Source organism: Manihot esculenta, chromosome 10 (genome assembly GCF_001659605.2).
Source record: "Manihot esculenta cultivar AM560-2 chromosome 10, M.esculenta_v8, whole genome shotgun sequence".
NCBI lineage: Eukaryota > Viridiplantae > Streptophyta > Magnoliopsida > Malpighiales > Euphorbiaceae > Manihot > Manihot esculenta.
Window position 1 is genome coordinate 28,629,132 of NC_035170.2, and position 19,155 is coordinate 28,648,286.

Here is a 19,155-nt window from a genome sequence, read left to right on the forward strand (position 1 = left end):
CGAAATGGGCGAGTTTTCTCCCATTTTCGGCCACAGCAAGCTTCCGACCTTCCCTTTGCAACTCTTGTGTTCTTCTTCCAAATCTCTTCCATTTTTCTTGAGTTCTAAACTCACTTTGCAAGTTTTGAGCGTTTAAAGCAAGTTTTGGAGCTTTGGGAACTCAGGAGCTCATTTTTGTGGATCTCCAAGTTTAGGTCGTCTCTCTCTCGATCTTCAAGAGGTAAGAGCCGATCTTAAGCTCCTTATGTGTTTTAAAAGTTTTATGCAAGATCTATGGGTAGAAATGCATGTTAGGGTATATGTTGAGTTTATGGGTTAATATTGATGTTTTGAACAATGTGGCTTGCTTGAGTATGTTTGAAGTGTTGTAGTTGGGGTATTTGATGTTTTGAGGCCCCTAGGAACTTGTATGCATGATTTGGTTGAGATATATGCTTGATTTGAAGTTTTGGGAGGCAAGGGGTTCATGTGAACCAAGTTTCTGCCCTTCTGGTAGAAACCAGGTTCGGCCGCCGAAGGGAGTTTCGGCCACCGAACCCCCTTTGTGGAGGCAGCATTCGGCTGCCGAAGTTGCCCCCGAAAAGAGACTTTCGTCTCTGTCTGGGACTTTCGACCGCCGAAGGTGCCGCCGAAAGTGCTTGACTTTCGGATCTGTCCAGGACTTTCGGCCGCCGAAGGTGCCGCCGAAAGTGCCCTGTTCAGCCATTTCATGCATATCTCTATGTGATATTTTCAGGATGTTTTAGGGGGTTTTTGGGAAATATTTTAGAGTTATGTTCAAGTATGTTTGGTCCCTCATTTGAGTCCACCTGTGTAGGTTCAGACCCGAGGAACCGAGGACCCCAGCAGTGAGTTCAGCTGCTTCGGTATTGTCAGAGTTAGCCAGAGGTGAGTGGAACTAAAACTTAATCTTTTAAATTAAATGCTTGATCATGTTTCATGCATCATGATTATGCAATAGGATGATTGCATTAGTTTTCACGAATATGCCGCATTGCATAAATTATTGTTGTTGTGGGTGAATGTCGGATGACCCAGTTAGTCCATGACAGGAAGACCAGGCCCCATGCTACAGGCCTGGCACAGAGTAAGAAAGACCAGGCCCCATTCTACAGGCCTGGCACAGAGTAAGGAAAGACCAGGATCCCATCCTATGGTCTAGCACGGTTATGGGACTTGAAGACCAGGAGCCCAGAGGAGGCCCTGGGAAAATGGTAAGTAATATATGTTCTGATAGGAAAGACCAGGACCCCATTCTACAGGCCTGGCACAGAGTTAATTTGGACTAATTGGTGACAAGTTCACCCAACCCTTATGTGAATTGTTTGTGTTATGATGCATTTCATAGAGCATAGTGTTAATGTGTTTTAAGAGCTCTACTCACTGGGCTTTTAGCTCACCCCTCTCCCTTTACCCCCGGGCTTGCAGGTACAGGGTATAGCAGGAGTCCGGATAGAGTAAAGAAGTCATGCTTATGTAATAGTTAGCAATGGACATGATCAAATTATAATGTAAAAGTACAGTATAGTTATGTTATGAGTTTTATGGATGTTAGTGTGTGCTTGACCATAGATTGTTGTATCCCTTTTATACATGATCTTAGAGATCTTTATGATGTTTATGTTAACCAACTCAACAGATGTTATGTTACCCATTGGGGGCACAGATGAGATCCCACAGAGGGATCAAAGTTATGTTTATGTTTATGCACAGGTTGAGTTTGGTTGACGTTCATGGAATAAAAAGTTTTATTTTTATGCATGTTGTTGATCATGTATGGGATTATACAGGTTTACAGGTTTTATGTCAGGCTTGCTACGGGTCCCGGCGGCCTTAAGCCGATCTGGATCCTAGCGCCGGTAGCGGTCCGATTTTCGGGTCGTTACAGAATGGTATCAGAGCCCTAGGTTCATATGGTCGGACCTAGAGTGTCGGGCTCATAGATGTTATAGAAGGTCAAGCACAATAGGAAAAGATCATGTCCACTAGGATAGGATGTGGAGTCCTGTCTTGCATGATGATGTGAAATGCCATGATAATATGCATGTGCATTAATGATATGCTATGATATGTGATGTATGTGATGCGGGTTCATGTGTGCCCACATGAACCATATGATGCTAATATTGCTTGTGATGTGCACTGTTTTTCAGAAAACAGGATGAGAGGAACTCGTCGATCAGCAAGATTGACTGGAGTACCACCTGAGGATGAGGGCATGAGCGCCCGTCCTCCAGCATTGCCTAGGGCAATGTCTAGTAGGTCTAACAGAGAAAGAGCAGCAAGAGACCCTAGAAGGTCTTTGGATCTGGGTAGAAGCAGGTCAGTCAGAGGAACAGTTCAGAGAGGAGCGTCAGAGGATATGGGGGATGATATGGACGTAGAACAGAGGAGGGATGGCAGTTTGGGAGTCAGTATGTCAGAAGAAGGAATGGGAGAGTCCCAAGGAGGCACTCAGGCCTCGGGATTTGTACAGCCACCTCACTACCCACATTTCTCACAACATCCCGGGTATTCGATGGGAGGTACATCGGATTACCCTAGTTTCACCCCTTATCCCACGCAGATGCCATACCCACCATACTACCCACCGTACTCTCAGTACCCCATGTATCCACCTCCACCCTACTATCCAAATCCAGCAAACCCTACCTCAGAAAATGTTGCACCACCTCCACCACCTGCAGAACCAGCAGCCCCAGTTGCTCAACCTCCTAGATCTAACTCAGCCAGTGGGAGCAAGGTCAAGATGACCGACTATATGAAGCTGGGTGCTCCCCAGTTTGAAACCGGTGATGATCCGTTCGTGTACTTGGAGCGGGTCAAGGCAATTACAGATGAGATAGGGGCGGATGACAGTAGAGCCATTCAGATGGCCGGGTTCACGCTCAAGTGCAAGAAGGCACGGGAGTGGTTCAAAAATTATGTGAACCCGAGAGTGGACAGCATGACTTGGGAAGAGTTTGCAAACGAGTTTGCCGGATGGGCTTTCCCTGATAGTTCAAGGGAATTGAAGATGATAGAATTCGAGCAGTTGAGGCAAACTGATGACATGAGTGTAGACGAATATACTGACAGGTTTATGGAGTTGCTGCCATTTGCTGGGCAGGACTTTAGCACAGACCAGAAGAAGTCGAGGAGGTATATCATGAAGCTCCATTCCAGGTATTCCTCCTTGATACAGTCAACAGATAGAGAGAGTTTTCATGCCATAGTAGACATGGCTAGGAGAATGGAGGCTAGTGCCATCATTCAGGGGACAGTTAAGCAGACAGTGGCACAAGCTTCTGGTTCTAAAATTCCGGGTGGGGGAAGGTTAGATCCCTCTACCTTGAGTGCAGCAGCTTCAGGCAGTAAGAGATGGAGTAAGCCCAAGGGTAAAAAGAATAAGTTCTGGAACAAGGTCAAGTCTAGTCTGGGATTTGGAAGTGGCTCAAGCTCTGGTGCGGATAATGCAGTTTGTGCAAGGTGTGGTAGACCACACAAGGGAGTATGTCGGTTGGGGACGAACGCCTGCTTCAGATGTGGTCAGGAGGGGCATATATGGGCATTTTGAGTTCCTTGTGATGCCGTTCGGGTTAACTAACGCCCCTGCAGCATTCATGGATCTCATGAATAGAGTGTTTAGTCAGTACCTGGACCACTTTGTTATTGTCTTCATAGATGATATCTTAGTGTATTCCAGGAATGCAGAGGAGCATGCCCATCATCTGAGGTTGGTTCTACAGACCTTGAGGGAACATGGCTTGTATGCCAAGTTCTCTAAATGTGAGTTCTGGCTGAGGAGCATTTCGTTCTTGGGGCATGTAGTGTCAGAGAATGGGATCGAGGTAGACCCCAAGAAGACAGAGACTGTGGCTAACTGGCCTAGACCCACTTCAGTGACAGAGATTAGAAGTTTCTTGGGTTTGGCGGGTTACTACAGAAGGTTCGTGCAGGACTTCTCAAAAATAGCAGCTCCTCTGACCAGACTAACCAGGAAGAATCAGAAGTTTCTGTGGACCGACCAGTGCGAGGAGAGTTTTGAAGAGCTCAAGAAGAGGTTGACTTCAGCACCAGTTTTAGCTCTGCCATCTAGTGGAGAGGACTTTACAGTCTTTTGTGATGCGTCCCGTGTGGGACTGGGTTGTGTGCTTATGCAGAATGAGAGGGTGATTGCTTACGCTTCTAGGCAGCTAAAGAAGCATGAGTTGAATTACCCCACACATGACCTTGAGATGGCAGCAGTAATCTTTGCACTCAAGATGTGGAGGCACTACCTCTATGGGGTAAAATGTGAGATCTTTACAGATCATAAGAGCCTGCAGTACATCCTGAGTCAAAGAGATTTGAACTTGAGACAGAGGAGATGGGTAGAGCTGCTGAGTGACTATGATTGCAAGATCCAGTATCATCCGGGTAAGGCGAATGTCGTGGCAGACGCCTTAAGCCGGAAGTCACTAGGCAGTCTATCCCACATCACGGCAGAGAGGAGACCAGTGGTGAAGGAGTTTTACAAGCTCATAGAGGAAGGTCTACAGTTGGAGTTATCTGGTACAGGTGCCTTGGTTGCTCAGATGAAAGTGACCCCCGTGTTTCTGGAGCAGGTGGCTCAGAAACAGCATGAGGACCCAGAGTTAGTAAAGATTGCCAGGACTGTTCAGTCAGGCAAAGACAGCGAGTTCAGATTCGACAACAAGGGGATCCTCCGCTATGGGAGTCGATTGTGTGTACCAGATGATATAGGGCTAAAAGGAGACATTATGAGAGAGGCTCATAATGCAAGATACAACATTCACCCCGGAGCCACCAAGATGTATCAAGATCTGAAGAAAGTTTATTGGTGGCCAGCTATGAAGAGAGAAGTGGCACAGTTTGTGTCAGCCTGCGAAGTATGTCAGAGGGTGAAGCTGGAACATCAGAAGCCGGCTGGAATGCTTAACCCGCTACCTATTCCAGAGTGGAAATGGGAGAATATAGCTATGGACTTCGTAGTGGGGTTACCGGCGACGTCCAACAGATTGGACTCCATATGGGTGATTGTGGACAGACTCACCAAATCTGCTCACTTCATCCCTGTCAGGAGCGGTTATTCTGTGGACAAGTTGGCGCAGGTGTATATAGATGAGATAGTCAGACTGCATGGGGTTCCTGTTTCAATAGTGTCAGATAGAGGGCCCCAGTTCACCTCCAGGTTTTGGTGGAGTCTGCAGAATGCTATGGGTACTAGGTTGGATTTCAGCACTGCCTTCCACCCACAGACAGACGGACAGTCAGAGAGGACCATCCAGACCATAGAAGATATGCTAAGGATGTGTGTGCTGGACTTTGGCGGTTCTTGGAGGCAACATCTACCTTTGGTGGAGTTTGCCTACAATAACAGCCATCATGCTAGCATCGGGATGGCTCCATATGGGAGGAAGTGCAGATCACCTGTTTGCTGGGAAGAAGTTGGGGAAAAGGCCTTGGCAGGGCCTGAGCTAGTAGAGATCACCAGCAGGGTGGTGCCCTTAATCAGAGAGAGAATCAAGACGGCTGCAAGCAGACAGAAGAGTTATGCAGACATCCGCAGAAGACTAGTAGAGTTTCAGGAGGGGGATCTGGTACTGCTCAAGGTGTCTCCTATGAAAGGAGTGGTTCGGTTCGGGAAGAAGGGTAAGCTGGCTCCGCGGTACATCGGACCCTTCGAAGTCTTGCAAAAGATTGGGAATGTATCGTACAAGCTGGACTTACCTGCTTCTATGGCAAGAATCCACCCGGTTTTCCATGTTTCTATGTTGAGAAAATTCGTGTCAGATCCGGGCAAGGTTCTTAGTGAGCCTAATGTGGAGATCCAAGAGTATCTAACCTATGTTGAGCAGCCAGTACGGATCTTAGACACCCAGATCAGAAAGCTAAGGAACAAGGAAATCCCGATGGTGAAAGTCCTTTGGAACCACCACAATATTGAGGAGTGTACCTGGGAGACACGGGAGTCCATGCTTCAACAGTATCCCCATCTCTTTTAGAGGTTAGTATCTATGTGTTCTATGTGTTTAGTATGTATCACTACAAAAAAACGGGGTATCAGTGACGGATTTTTCCGTCGCTGAAAGTAAAAAATCCGTCGCTGAAACTTTCAGCGACGGATTTGCGACGGACTCAAGTCCGTCGCTTAAAGTCATGTCGCTAATTTTTTCCGACGGATTGGGCGTCCGTCGGAAATATTAGCGACGGATTTCCGACGGATCTTAACTCTGTCGGAAAAATTTGCGACGGATGCTCCGACGGATAATTCCGTCGGAAAGTTTTAGCGACGAGTTTTTTCGTCGCTAAATCCGTCGGAATATCTAAATTCATCCAGTAATAATCCGTCGCTAATCTGTCAGAAATCATTAGCGACGGAAATTTTCCGTCGGAAATCCGTCGGAAATTTTAAAACATTTTAATAAATATTCTTTTGAATCCGTCGCTAGTCCGTTAAAATTTGATCACAAAAAAAAATTCTTACATTTATTTAGATATTTTCTGTATAATTAAATAATTTATAATTAAGAATCACATTGAATATAAATCAAATATTTCATAATACTTAACAATATTCATAAAATTTAAAATAAATCTATAATATTTAACAATATTCATAAAATTTAAAATAAATTCATAATACTTTACAATGTTCATAAAATTAAAAAGAAATCCATAATACTTAACAATATTTATAAAATTTAAAACTAATCTATGAATTTGTTGAACCATCTGAATCTGCAGTTGTGTTATGCGGTGAAGATATATTTTTGTTCTTCAATGATTTCATCTGATCTTTTATCTGTTTTTCTATCTGCACTCGCATTTGCTCTTGCATTTGCTCTTGCATTTGCTCCATGTCTTGTTTCATTTTGATTCGGTTTTGCTCTAATATTTGTTCAACCTCCTCTAAAGAAAACTAATCTATGAATTTGTTGAACCATCTGAATCTGCAGTTGTGTTATGCGGTGAAGATATATTTTTGTTCTTCAATGATTTCATCTGATCTTTTATCTGTTTTTCTATCTGCACTCGCATTTGCTCTTGCATTTGCTCTTGCATTTGCTCCATGTCTTGTTTCATTTTGATTCGGTTTTGCTCTAATATTTGTTCAACCTCCTCTAAAGAAAACATAGTTTGAGAAGGTCCTCCAGGATGAGCTGATGTGCATGAGAAAGATGTAGTTGGAGTACCTGATTTCGCAATATCAGAGGATCCAAAACCATAAACTCTTCCTTTGCTACTTCCAGAAATTTCAATCCACTTATTCAAATCAAAAGCAGACGGACTCTCACAATTGTCATTCACATTTTCAGCAATTGCACTCAAATAAGCTCCCTAAGTAAAAAAAGAAAACATAATAAACATTTCATGAATCATACACAACTAATGATAACATAACAATTTAAAAAATAATGTGATAACATTAAATAAGCAAAAAGTAACTTACATCAACTCGTCGTGATTTTCCATCAATGTAAACACCTTCACTCCCCTTTTTTGTGTGAGTTGCACGAAATAGTTCAAGTTGAGTTGGTTGTCTACCCAACTTCTTTGCCTACAAAAAAGAAATAGTCACACAACACAAGATGCACGAATAATTTCTAGCCATCTATATAAAAATAGAATTGTATAAATAAAAGTAAAAAATAAAAGAGTTATACCAATCTATTCTCATGAACCTCCAATTTTATTGAACCACCAGAGTGTTTCGTAATAGTCCCATCTTTTTCTATGTTTCTATTTGCTTTACCAGCTTCTGATTTCTTTCTCCACTCTGGTGTACTCCAATAAGCAACAAGTTCATTCCATATCTCTGCCTCCATCCAATCTGGTCCTAAATTGTATAGATAAGCAACATCTGTCTTCTTGTGCTTGCGCAACAATTCGCTCCTAACTCTATTAAGAATGTCTCGCAGTCTTTCCTTACCTACCTTTTCCCAAGCAATTCGAACCATACCTTCTTCACTCTCATCCCATGTATATCGACTCTACAAATAACAATCAGTGTTATGTAAATTTAAAAAGCTTAAAATGCATATTATAAATTTTAGAATATAAGTTGTATTTACCCGAAAAAGTCCGAAGAGCTCGTCTTTTGTCTTTAAAGGTATTTCTGACCAAGTTTTCCATGGAGCAGTGTAGCGCATCTTAATGTCATTAGTGATTGATCTAGGAACTGTGGAATCTAAAAAACTGCAATATTTTTTATATATAATGAGTAGTTGTAAGTAATAATACATATTAAATCAATAGCAAAAAGTTGTATATGACTTACACATTTCCTTTCAATCTAATCAATTGTCGATCAGAAGGGTTTGATGGGATAGGATGTCCCAAGTTCGGACCTCTAGTTCGAACTGATGATGATGAGGATGCGTTTGTTTGCCCTCCTAATGCTTGTGGAGTGTGCTCCAGTGTTTCCTCCTGCACCTGTACTGCCTCATCTGTTTCATTCATTGAGAGTTGCTGGCTATGTCCTCTACCTCTAGATGATACTGCTCTTCGAGGCATCTAAAAAAATAATTGTCCATTAGTTTCAATTAACAATAAAGACAAACAATATATAAAACCTTAATCAATATACAAATTCAACTCTAATTATATACTAATTTAAGAAATCAAACACACTAATCAATTTAACAATGCATATCAAAGTAGAGTTGAATAAAGGCATGTAAAGTACACCGACAAAGCCAAACTATACATATCAAAAGTTATGAAAATGAGTTATAAAAAAAATTGAATAATTTTTCATACAAATGTTTACAATAATTAAAAAAACATTAGAAAAGGAATATGTAAAACAAACAATACCTTTTCTTTTAAAGACCTATTAAGTTTTTTTCATGATTATAGTATTTTTTAAATTAAGCTATATTATTGTGTTGATTTAGTATTTTTTAGAAAATTTAAAATATTATTTTAGAAAAGGACCATTACTATTTATTTTATCTATTTGATTAAAACTTTAAGTATTTTATGTATTTGATTAAGACTTTATTTTATTTATTTGATTAAGACATTATTATTTAAAATTTCAAATTAAATTATAAATAATAATTAATTAAATAATTTACTAATTATATGAAATATTAATTATTAAATTACTGTCTATTTATCTATAAAATTTCATGGTTATTTTTTTTTTATTTTTTTGAGTATTTAACATGTTACCTTAAACTATTTTATCCTATATTTATCACAATTATATACTAATTGTTTTAATATTTTTTATAATTATTTTAAAATTTCATAATATAATTTTATAAAAAATAAGATTTTGAATCAAAGAAATAAAATTTCCAACACATATAGTTTTTTCAACTTCTAATTATAAAAATTAAAGCAAATTAATTTATTAATAAGTTTTAATTTAATATATTAAAATAAAATAAATTTAAAAAAAAAATTCAAGCTTGCTGCAGCAGCAGCAAGCATGCTGCTGCTGCAGCAAGCATGCTGCTGCTGCAGCAAGCATGCTGCAGCAGCAAGCATGCTGCTGCGGCAGCAAGCTGTGCAGCAGCATGCATGCTGCTGCGGCAGCGAGCTGCTGCGGCAGTAGATTAAAATAAGTACCTGGCAGCAGGCGAGCGGCGAGCGGCGGGCGGCGAGCGGCGAGCGGCGAGCGGCGAGCGGCGGCGGCGGCGGCGAGCGCGGCAAAGAGAAAGTTGTCGGGGAGAGGAGAAAAGAGCAGAGGAGTGAAAGAGGGGCTGCTAAAATCAAAAGAGGTATAAGGAAATTATTAGGGTTTTTTTGCTTTTATATTGTTTTTTTTTCTGACGGATTAGCGACGGAATAAATTCCGTCGCTAATATTTTAAAAATCCGTCGCAAATCCGTCAGAAAATTAAACATAAAGTATTTGTCGCTGATCCGTCGCTAATTCCGTCGCTAAATTTTTTTTTTCCGACGGAAGTTACTTCCGTCGCTAAATCCGTCACTGATACCTTGTTTTTTTGTAGTGTATGTTACGTTTCATGATATGCATGTACTAGTTGAGGAACATTCGGGGACGAATGTTCTTAAGGGGGGGAGAATGTAATACCCGGCTAGACTCCGGTATCGGAATTCCTACCGTCCGGTGGAATCTCGGATGTCGGAGACCTCTAGAAGGGTAGAATCATGTTTTATAAAGATGTTTTAATGTGTTTTATGATTTTTAAGTATTAAATAAAATGAGTTTTTGCATGAAAAGTCCTTGGAGGAAAACCCAGGTTCGGCCGCCGAAAGTCAAGTTCGGCCGCCGAACGTGCATGCGTTTTGGAGGCACGTTAGGCCCCCGAAAGCATGAGTGAGGGAAGTCCAGGATCGGCCGCCGAAAGTCAAGTTCAGCCGCCGAACATTGCATGGATGCGGAGGCACATTCGGCCCCCGAACGTGGCCTGGCCAGCCACCTATAAAAGGGGCACTTAGCCGAAATGGGCGAGTTTTCTCCCATTTTCGGCCACAGCAAGCTTCCGACCTTCCCTTTGCAACTCTTGTGTTCTTCTTCCAAATCTCTTCCATTTTTCTTGAGTTCTAAACTCACTTTGCAAGTTTTGAGCGTTTAAAACAAGTTTTGGAGCTTTGGAAACTCAGGAGCTCATTTTTGTGGATCTCTAAGTTTAGGTCGTCTCTCTCTCGATCTTCAAGAGGTAAGAGCCGATCTTAAGCTCCTTATGTGTTTTAAAAGTTTTATGCAAGATCTATGGGTAGAAATGCATGTTAGGGTATATGTTGAGTTTATGGGTTAATATTGATGTTTTGAACAATGTGGCTTGCTTGAGTATGTTTGAAGTGTTGTAGTTGGGGTATTTGATGTTTTGAGGCCCCTAGGAACTTGTATGCATGATTTGGTTGAGATATATGCTTGATTTGAAGTTTTGGGAGGCAAGGGGTTCATGTGAACCAAGTTTCTGCCCTTCTGGCAGAAACCAGGTTCGGCCGCCGAACCCCCTTTGTGGAGGCAGCATTCGGCTGCCGAAGTTGCCCCCGAAAAGAGACTTTCGTCTCTGTCTGGGACTTTCGGCCGCCGAAGGTGCCGCCGAAAGTGCCTGACTTTCGGATCTGTCCAGGACTTTCGGCCGCCGAAGGTGCCGCCGAAAGTGCCCTGTTCAGCCATTTCATGCATATCTCTATGTGATATTTTCAGGATGTTTTAGGGGGTTTTTGGGGAATATTTTAGAGTTATGTTCAAGTATGTTTGGTCCCTCATTTGAGTCCACCTGTGTAGGTTCGGACCCGAGGAACCGAGGACCCCAGCAGTGAGTTCAGCTGCTTCGGTATTGTCAGAGTTAGCCAGAGGTGAGTGGAACTAAAACTTAATCTTTTAAATTAAATGCTTTATCATGTTTCATGCATCATGATTATGCAATAGGATGATTGCATTAGTTTTCACGAATATGCCGCATTGCATAAATTATTGTTGTTGTGGGTGAATGTCGGATGACCCAGTTAGTCCATGACAGGAAGACCAGGCCCCATGCTACAGGCCTGGCACAGAGTAAGAAAGACCAGGCCCCATTCTACAGGCCTGGCACAGAGTAAGGAAAGACCAGGATCCCATCCTATGGTCTAGCACGGTTATGGGACTTGAAGACCAGGAGCCCAGAGGAGGCCCTGGGAAAATGGTAAGTAATATATGTTCTGACAGGAAAGACCAGGACCCCATTCTACAGGCCTGGCACAGAGTTAATTTGGACTAATTGGTGACAAGTTCACCCAACCCTTATGTGAATTGTTTGTGTTATGATGCATTTCATAGAGCATAGTGTTAATGTGTTTTAATAGCTCTACTCACTGGGCTTTTAGCTCACCCCTCTCCCTTTACCCCCAGGCTTGCAGGTACAGGGTATAGCAGGAGTCCGGATAGAGTAAAGAAGTCATGCTTATGTAATAGTTAGCAATGGACATGATCAAATTATAATGTAAAAGTACAGTATAGTTATGTTATGAGTTTTATGGATGTTAGTGTGTGCTTGACCATAGATTGTTGTATCCCTTTTATACATGATCTTAGAGATCTTTATGATGTTTATGTTAACCAACTCAACAGATGTTATGTTACCCATTGGGGGCACAGATGAGATCCCACAGAGGGATCAAAGTTATGTTTATGTTTATGTACAGGTTGAGTTTGGTTGACGTTCATGGAATAAAAAGTTTTATTTTTATGCATGTTGTTGATCATGTATGGGATTATACAGGTTTACAGGTTTTATGTCAGGCTTGCTACGGGTCCCGGCGGCCTTAAGCCGATCTGAATCCTAGCGCCGGTAGCAGTCCGATTTTCGGGTCGTTACAGAATGGTATCAGAGCCCTAGGTTCATATGGTCGGACCTAGAGTGTCGGGCTCATAGATGTTATAGAAGGTCAAGCACAATAGGAAAAGATCATGTCCACTAGGATAGGATGTGGAGTCCTGTCTTGCATGATGATGTGAAATGCCATGATAATATGCATGTGCATTAATGATATGCTATGATATGTGATGTATGTGATGCGGGTTCATGTGTGCCCACATGAACCATATGATGCTAATATTGCTTGTGATGTGCACTGTTTTTCAGAAAACAGGATGAGAGGAACTCGTCGATCAGCAAGATTGACTGGAGTACCACCTGAGGATGAGGGCATGAGCGCCCGTCCTCCAGCATTGCCTAGGGCAATGTCTAGTAGGTCTAACAGAGACACCCGTGCCTCCTCCTTTCTAACCCTAAAATACCTCATTTCCGATCATAAGGGACACCCGTGCCTCCTCCTTTTGCGGCTCCTTGTAGTGCCGTGATAAACATCTCCATCATCTTTGCCCATATAACATAATTGGAATCATTCAATTTTATGTCGGACGGTGGCTGTGCTGAATTAAGAGTGAATTGGTTCACTGATTTCTGATTTCCATCTTGGCTATTCTGAATTAACTGGAATAGTTTTTGTGACAGGTCTGCTATTGGATCAATTATTGCCTGGGATTGGTCAACCGGGCTGGGGAGGTCGGCCATTGTTGTTTCGGTGAGAGAAAGAAGTTGGGAAGGGTATCTGGTAAAGGATTATTGCAAGATGGCTATATTTTTAGACCGAAACCTGCTCTGATACCATCTTGAGATTATAAGAAGAAAACTGTTTTTATTTTCTTACCTCTTGTGTAGTAAGTTACAGAGTTTATATAGTACATGATATGAACAATTACACCTTTGATTGAGCCCTCAATTATGTCCTAGAATCGTGCTATGCTAAATATGGTAAGATTTGATCACTGACTGATTTACAATCATGACAGAGGATCACTGATTGATTTACAATCATGGCAGAGGATTCTTTTCAACAACTGATTGATTTACAATCATGGCAGAGGATTCTTTCCAACAGTATCTGGACCTGGCTGCCTCGAATTCTGGATCATATATCCTGGGTGGAATTCCTCTATTATTCCGAGGGGGTAGGACATATTGGCTTATTTTAGAAACCTCAAGGGAAATGGGTTCAGTAGTAAGGTTATTAGAACCAGGGGAAAGTTCAGATTCACATACCTCAGTTGTGTGTTCCTCAGGATATTCTACGGTGTCAGGTTCTGGTTGTGACGTTGAGACCGAGGACTGTACTAGATGGTCAGTGTCTCCCAGTTCTGGTGTAGACTCAGGAAGAGAAGAATGATCAAGTTCTGGCCCCTCCTGACTAAGCCAATTTGGCAGTGGTGGTGATTGTGCCGTTGTCTCCCCCTCACTGCTAGTTGGCGAGGGAAAAAAATATTCCTCTTCCAGAAAAGTGCAGTCCATGGTAGTGAAGAGCCGTTTAGAGATTGGGTCAAAACACCGATAGCCCTTTTTATGGACACCATAACCAAAGAAAACACATTTAAGAGCACATGGATCAAGTTTAGTGCGGTGTGTTTTAGGAATGTGAACATAAACTGTACAGCCAAAGATTTTAGGTGGAAGGTTGAGAAGGGAAGGGATGGTGTGATGAGAGGACAAGGTATGCAAGAGAGATTGGAAATTAAGGACGCGAGACGGAAGTCGATTGATGAGGTAAATGGATGTGGCAACTGCTTCAGACCAAAACTTAGGAGGAACTTGGGCTTCAAACAATAGGGCTCGGGCAGTCTCAAAGATATGTCGATTTTTCCTTTCAGCAACCCCATTTTGCTGTGGTGTATAAGGACAAGTAGTTTGGTGAAGGATCCCATTATCCCGGAAAAAGGTTTGGAGATGGTTATTGACAAATTCCCCCCCATTGTCAGATTGGAGGAATTGAATGGTCTTGTGAAATTGGGTTTTAATCATGCGGAAAAAATCACAGAATTTCTCAGCCACTTCACTTTTTTTGTCTTAACAGGTAAACCCAAGTAACACGAGTGCAATCATCAATAAAAGTCACAAAGTATCTATAATCAGGGGAGACAGTTTCCGGGGCAAGCCCCCATACATCAGAGTGTATTATTGAGAAGGGAGTATCAGATTTATTTGTGGATATATGATAAGTACTCTTATGACTCTTAGCAAGCACGCATGAAGAACAAACTGGAATGTCAATGGATTTAAACTCAGGAAACAAAATACGAAGATAATCACTTGAGGGATGGCCGTAGCGCCGGTGCCAGAGCCATAACTTTCGGGTTGAGGACCCTTGAGCTAAATGAGCTGACCCAGTACTTGTGTAGGAAGAAAACTGTTTTTATTTTCTTACCTCTTGTGTAGTAAGTTACAGAGTTTATATAGTACATAATATGAACAATTAGATCTTTGATTGTGCCCTCAATTATGTCCTAGAATCGTGCTATGCTAAATATGGTAAGATTTGATCATGATTGATTTACAATCATGACAGAAGATCACTGATTGATTTACAATCATGGCAGAGGATTCTTTCCAACACTCCCCCTCAAGTTGGATCATGTGGATCTAGCATACCCAACTTGCCCAAAACCTCATGGAATATTCGTCCAGCTACTGCTTTGGTTAGGATGTCCGCCCATTGATCCTTTGATCGAACAAACGGTAAAGATATCAGACCACTGTCCAACTTTTCTTTGATGAAATGTCGGTCTATTTCAACATGTTTTGTTCGATCATGCTGAACTGGATTTTCAGAAATGCTTATTGCCGCCTTGTTGTCACAACGGAGTTCAGCTGCATCCTTTGATGGGAATCCAAGCTCAAACATCAACTTTCTGATCCATAGGAGTTCTGCCAGTCCTTTTGCTATTCCCCTGAATTCTGCTTCAGCACTTGACAGTGCCACCACCTTTTGTTTCTTACTTTTCCACGTTACCAAATTTCCTCCGACAAAGATAAAGTATCCTGAAGTAGATCGTCTGTCGGAGAGATCTCCTGCCCAACTTGCATCCGTATATCCACTGATATTGAAATGACCATTCTTTTTGAACAACATGCCCATCCCAGTTGTTCCTTTCAGATATCGAACGATTCTCAATGCTGCCTCGATATGGTCTTGTTTCGGATCATGCATGAACTGACTTACCAAACTCACAGCATATGCCACGTCTGGTCTGGTGTGTGATAAATAAATCAGTTTTCCTACCAGTCTCTGGTACCTCCCCCTGTCTGTGGGTCCTTCTTTTGAGTCCTTGCTCAACTCGTGATTGACCATTACCGGAGTATCGACTGGTTTGCAATCTATCATTCCTGTTTCAGTTAACAGATAAAGAATGTACTTTCTCTGTGATATCAAAATTCCCTGGTCTGATCTGAGAACTTCGATTCCAAGAAAATATTTTAGCATCCCCAGGTCTTTCATCTCAAATTCTTGGAATAAGTTGTCCCTCAGTTGTTTGATTTCGTCCACATCGTCTCCAGTTATAATCATGTCATCCACGTATATAATCAAACACGTGATCTTCCTTCCTTGCCTCTTCAAGAATAGAGTGTGATCGGAGTTACATTGCCTATATTCACTTTTCTTCATTGCTTGAGTAAATCTCCTAAACCATGCTCTGGGTGACTGTTTCAACCCATACAAGGCTCGCCTCAATCGACACACTTCTCCCCTTCTATATCCACTCATGAACCCTGGTGGAGCATCCATGTATACTTCCTCTTCTAGATCACCATGCAAGAAAGCATTTTTCACATCAAATTGGTGAAGTGGCCAGTCTAGGTTTGCAGCTAGAGAGAATAGGACCCGTATTGTATCAATTTTTGCTACTGGAGAGAATGTTTCAAAATAGTCAACTCCATAAGTCTGAGTATATCCTTTTGCTACAAGTCTAGCTTTATATCTGTCCACCGTTCCGTCTGACTTATACTTTATGGTAAACACCCATTTGCATCCCACTGGTCGTTTTCCCTTGGGTAGCCAGCATTTTTCCCAGGTCTTGTTTTTCTCCAGGGCATCCATCTCGATCTCCATTGCCTCAACCCATCTTTTGTCCTTCTGGGCCTCTGTGGCATCCTTTGGTATCCATTCTGAGCAAATGGATTTCTGTAGGTTGACCAACTGAGGTGATAGTCTTTCTCCTTTGGTAACGTTTGCCACAGGGTATCTGGATCTGGCTGCCTCGAATTCTGGATCATATCTCCTGGGTGGAATTCCTCTATTATTCCGAGGGGGTAGAATATATTGGCCTGTTTCAGGAACCTCAAGGGAAATGGGTTCAGTGGTAAGATTATTAGAAACAGGAGAAAGTTCATATTCACATACCTCAGTTGTGTGTTCCTCAGGATATTCTACGGTGTCAGGTTCTGGTTGTGACGTTGAGACCGAGGACTGTACTAAATGGTCAGTGTCTCCCAGTTCTGGTGTAGTCTCAGGAAGAGAAGAATAATCAAGTTCTGGCCCCTCCTGACTAAGCCAATTTGGCAGTGATGGTGATTGTGCCATTGTCTCCCCCTCACTGCTAGTTGGCGAGGGAAAAAAATATTCCTCTTCCAGAAAGGTGCAGTCTATGGTAGTGAAGAGCCGTTTAGAGATTGGGTCAAAACATCGATAGCCCTTTTTATGGACACCATAACCAAAGAAAACACACTTAAGAGTACATGGATCAAGTTTAGTGCGGTGTGTTTTAGGAATGTGAACATAAACTGTGCAACCAAAGATTTTAGGTGGAAGGTTGAGATGGGAAGGGATGGTGTGATGAGAGGACAAGGTATGCAAGGGAGATTAGAAATTAAGGACGCGAGGCGGAAGTCGATTGATGAGGTAAATGGATGTGGTAACTGCTTCAGACCAAAACTTAGGAGGAACTTGGGCTTCAAACAATAGGGCTCGGGCAGTCTCAAGGATATGTCGATTTTTCCTTTCAGCAACCCCATTTTGCTGTGGTGTATAAGGACAAGTAGTTTGGTGAAGGATCCCATTATCCCGGAAAAAGGCTTGGAGATGGTTATTGACAAACTCCCCCCCATTGTCAGATCGGAAGACTTGAATGGTCCTGTGAAATTGGGTTTTAATCATGCAAAAAAAATCACAGAATTTCTCAGCCACTTCACTTTTTTGTTTTAACAGGTACATCCAAGTAACACGAGTGCAATCATCGATAAAAGTTACAAAGTATCTATAATCAGAGGAGACGGTTTCCGGGCCAGGCCCCCATACATCAGAGTGTATTATTGAGAAGGGAGTATCAGATTTATTTGTGGATATATGATAAATACTCTTATGACTCTTAGCAAGCACGCATGAAGTACAAACTGGAATGTCAATGGATTTAAACTCAGGAAACAAAGTACGAAGATAATCACTTGAGGGATGGCCGTAGCGCCGATGCCAGAGCCATAATTGTCGGGTTGAAGACCCTTGAGCTAAATGAGTTGACCTAGTACTTGAGACCTCCTCCACATAGTACAGTCCATCTTTCTCAGTACCACGGCCCAGTACCGTGCCCGTATGAATATCCTGCAAAACACAAAAATGAGAATACATGAGTACTCTGCAATTTAACTGTTTGGTGATCTGACTGACAGAGAGTAATTTGCAAGATAAGGAAGGTACATAGAGGCTGTTGGAGATATTTAAAGTGGGGAGGTCGGCCATTGTTGTTTTGGTGAGAGAAAGAAGTTGGGGAAGGTATTTGGTAAAAGATTATTGCAGGACGGCAATATTTTTAGACCGAAACCCGCTCTGATACCATCTTGAGATTATAGGAAGAAAACTGTTTTTATTTTCTTACCTCTTGTGTAGTAAGTTACAGAGTTTATATAGTACATAATATAAACAATTAGATCTTTGATTGTGCTCTCAATTATGTCCTAGAATCGTGCTATGCTAAACATGGTAAGATTTGATCATGATTGATTTACAATCATGACAGAAGATCACTGATTGATTTACAATCATGGCAGAGGATTCTTTCCAACAGAATCCACGTAGTCATGATCTTATTTATACTATAAATTCATGTAAAATCGATTTAAATAAATTTTTCTCTTAAGAAGCAAGGAAGAGCAAGTAAGAAGCAAGGAAGAGCAAGGAAGAAGGAAATGAACAGCTGATGTAGACTTTTTTTTTTTCCCTGTAATTTCATCCTGCTTTTTGGAAAAGTGAATGAAACATTTTCCTCCACCCTTCATCTTTTTCTTTCTGCCTCACCACATCCGACCACAGTATCAATAAGATCTTTTTTAGTTATTTTTTAAAAAAAAAATCAAATTTTTATTTCAATATAATTAAAATTTAATTATTGAATGTATAGAATGGAAATTATTTCTAAGACTGCTGAAACAAGTATACTAAGGAAATAAAAGAAAAGTCCATTTTTCTTTGTATAATAGAATTTATATATGAAAAGTAGTTCGAAAACAAAATAATTTTCTGATATAAATTTAATGTTGAAAAAACTATTTTACATTATTTAAGATATAATGTAAAATATGATTTTTCTAATTTATACTATTATGCAATTTTTAGAATATTATTAACATTATTTTAATTTTAATTTATAATTGAATATATGAATAAAAATAGTAAAGTAGAAATTTAAGTAAAATTAAGAAAATTATTTTATAATGTCTAATTTTAAAATTCTTCATAGATGAAGTAAGAAAATTTTTTAATAAAAATTTATATATGAAGTAAGAAAAAAAACCTTTCTAAGATATTCTTTTGATTCTTAGCGTAGCCCCATGTGGGGGGAGAACAACAATAAATAATGAATGAAAAAGACGAAAAATTGAAAAATAAATTGAGAAAAAAAAAAACTGAGAGAGAGAAGAACATGGATCATTGAGAATTA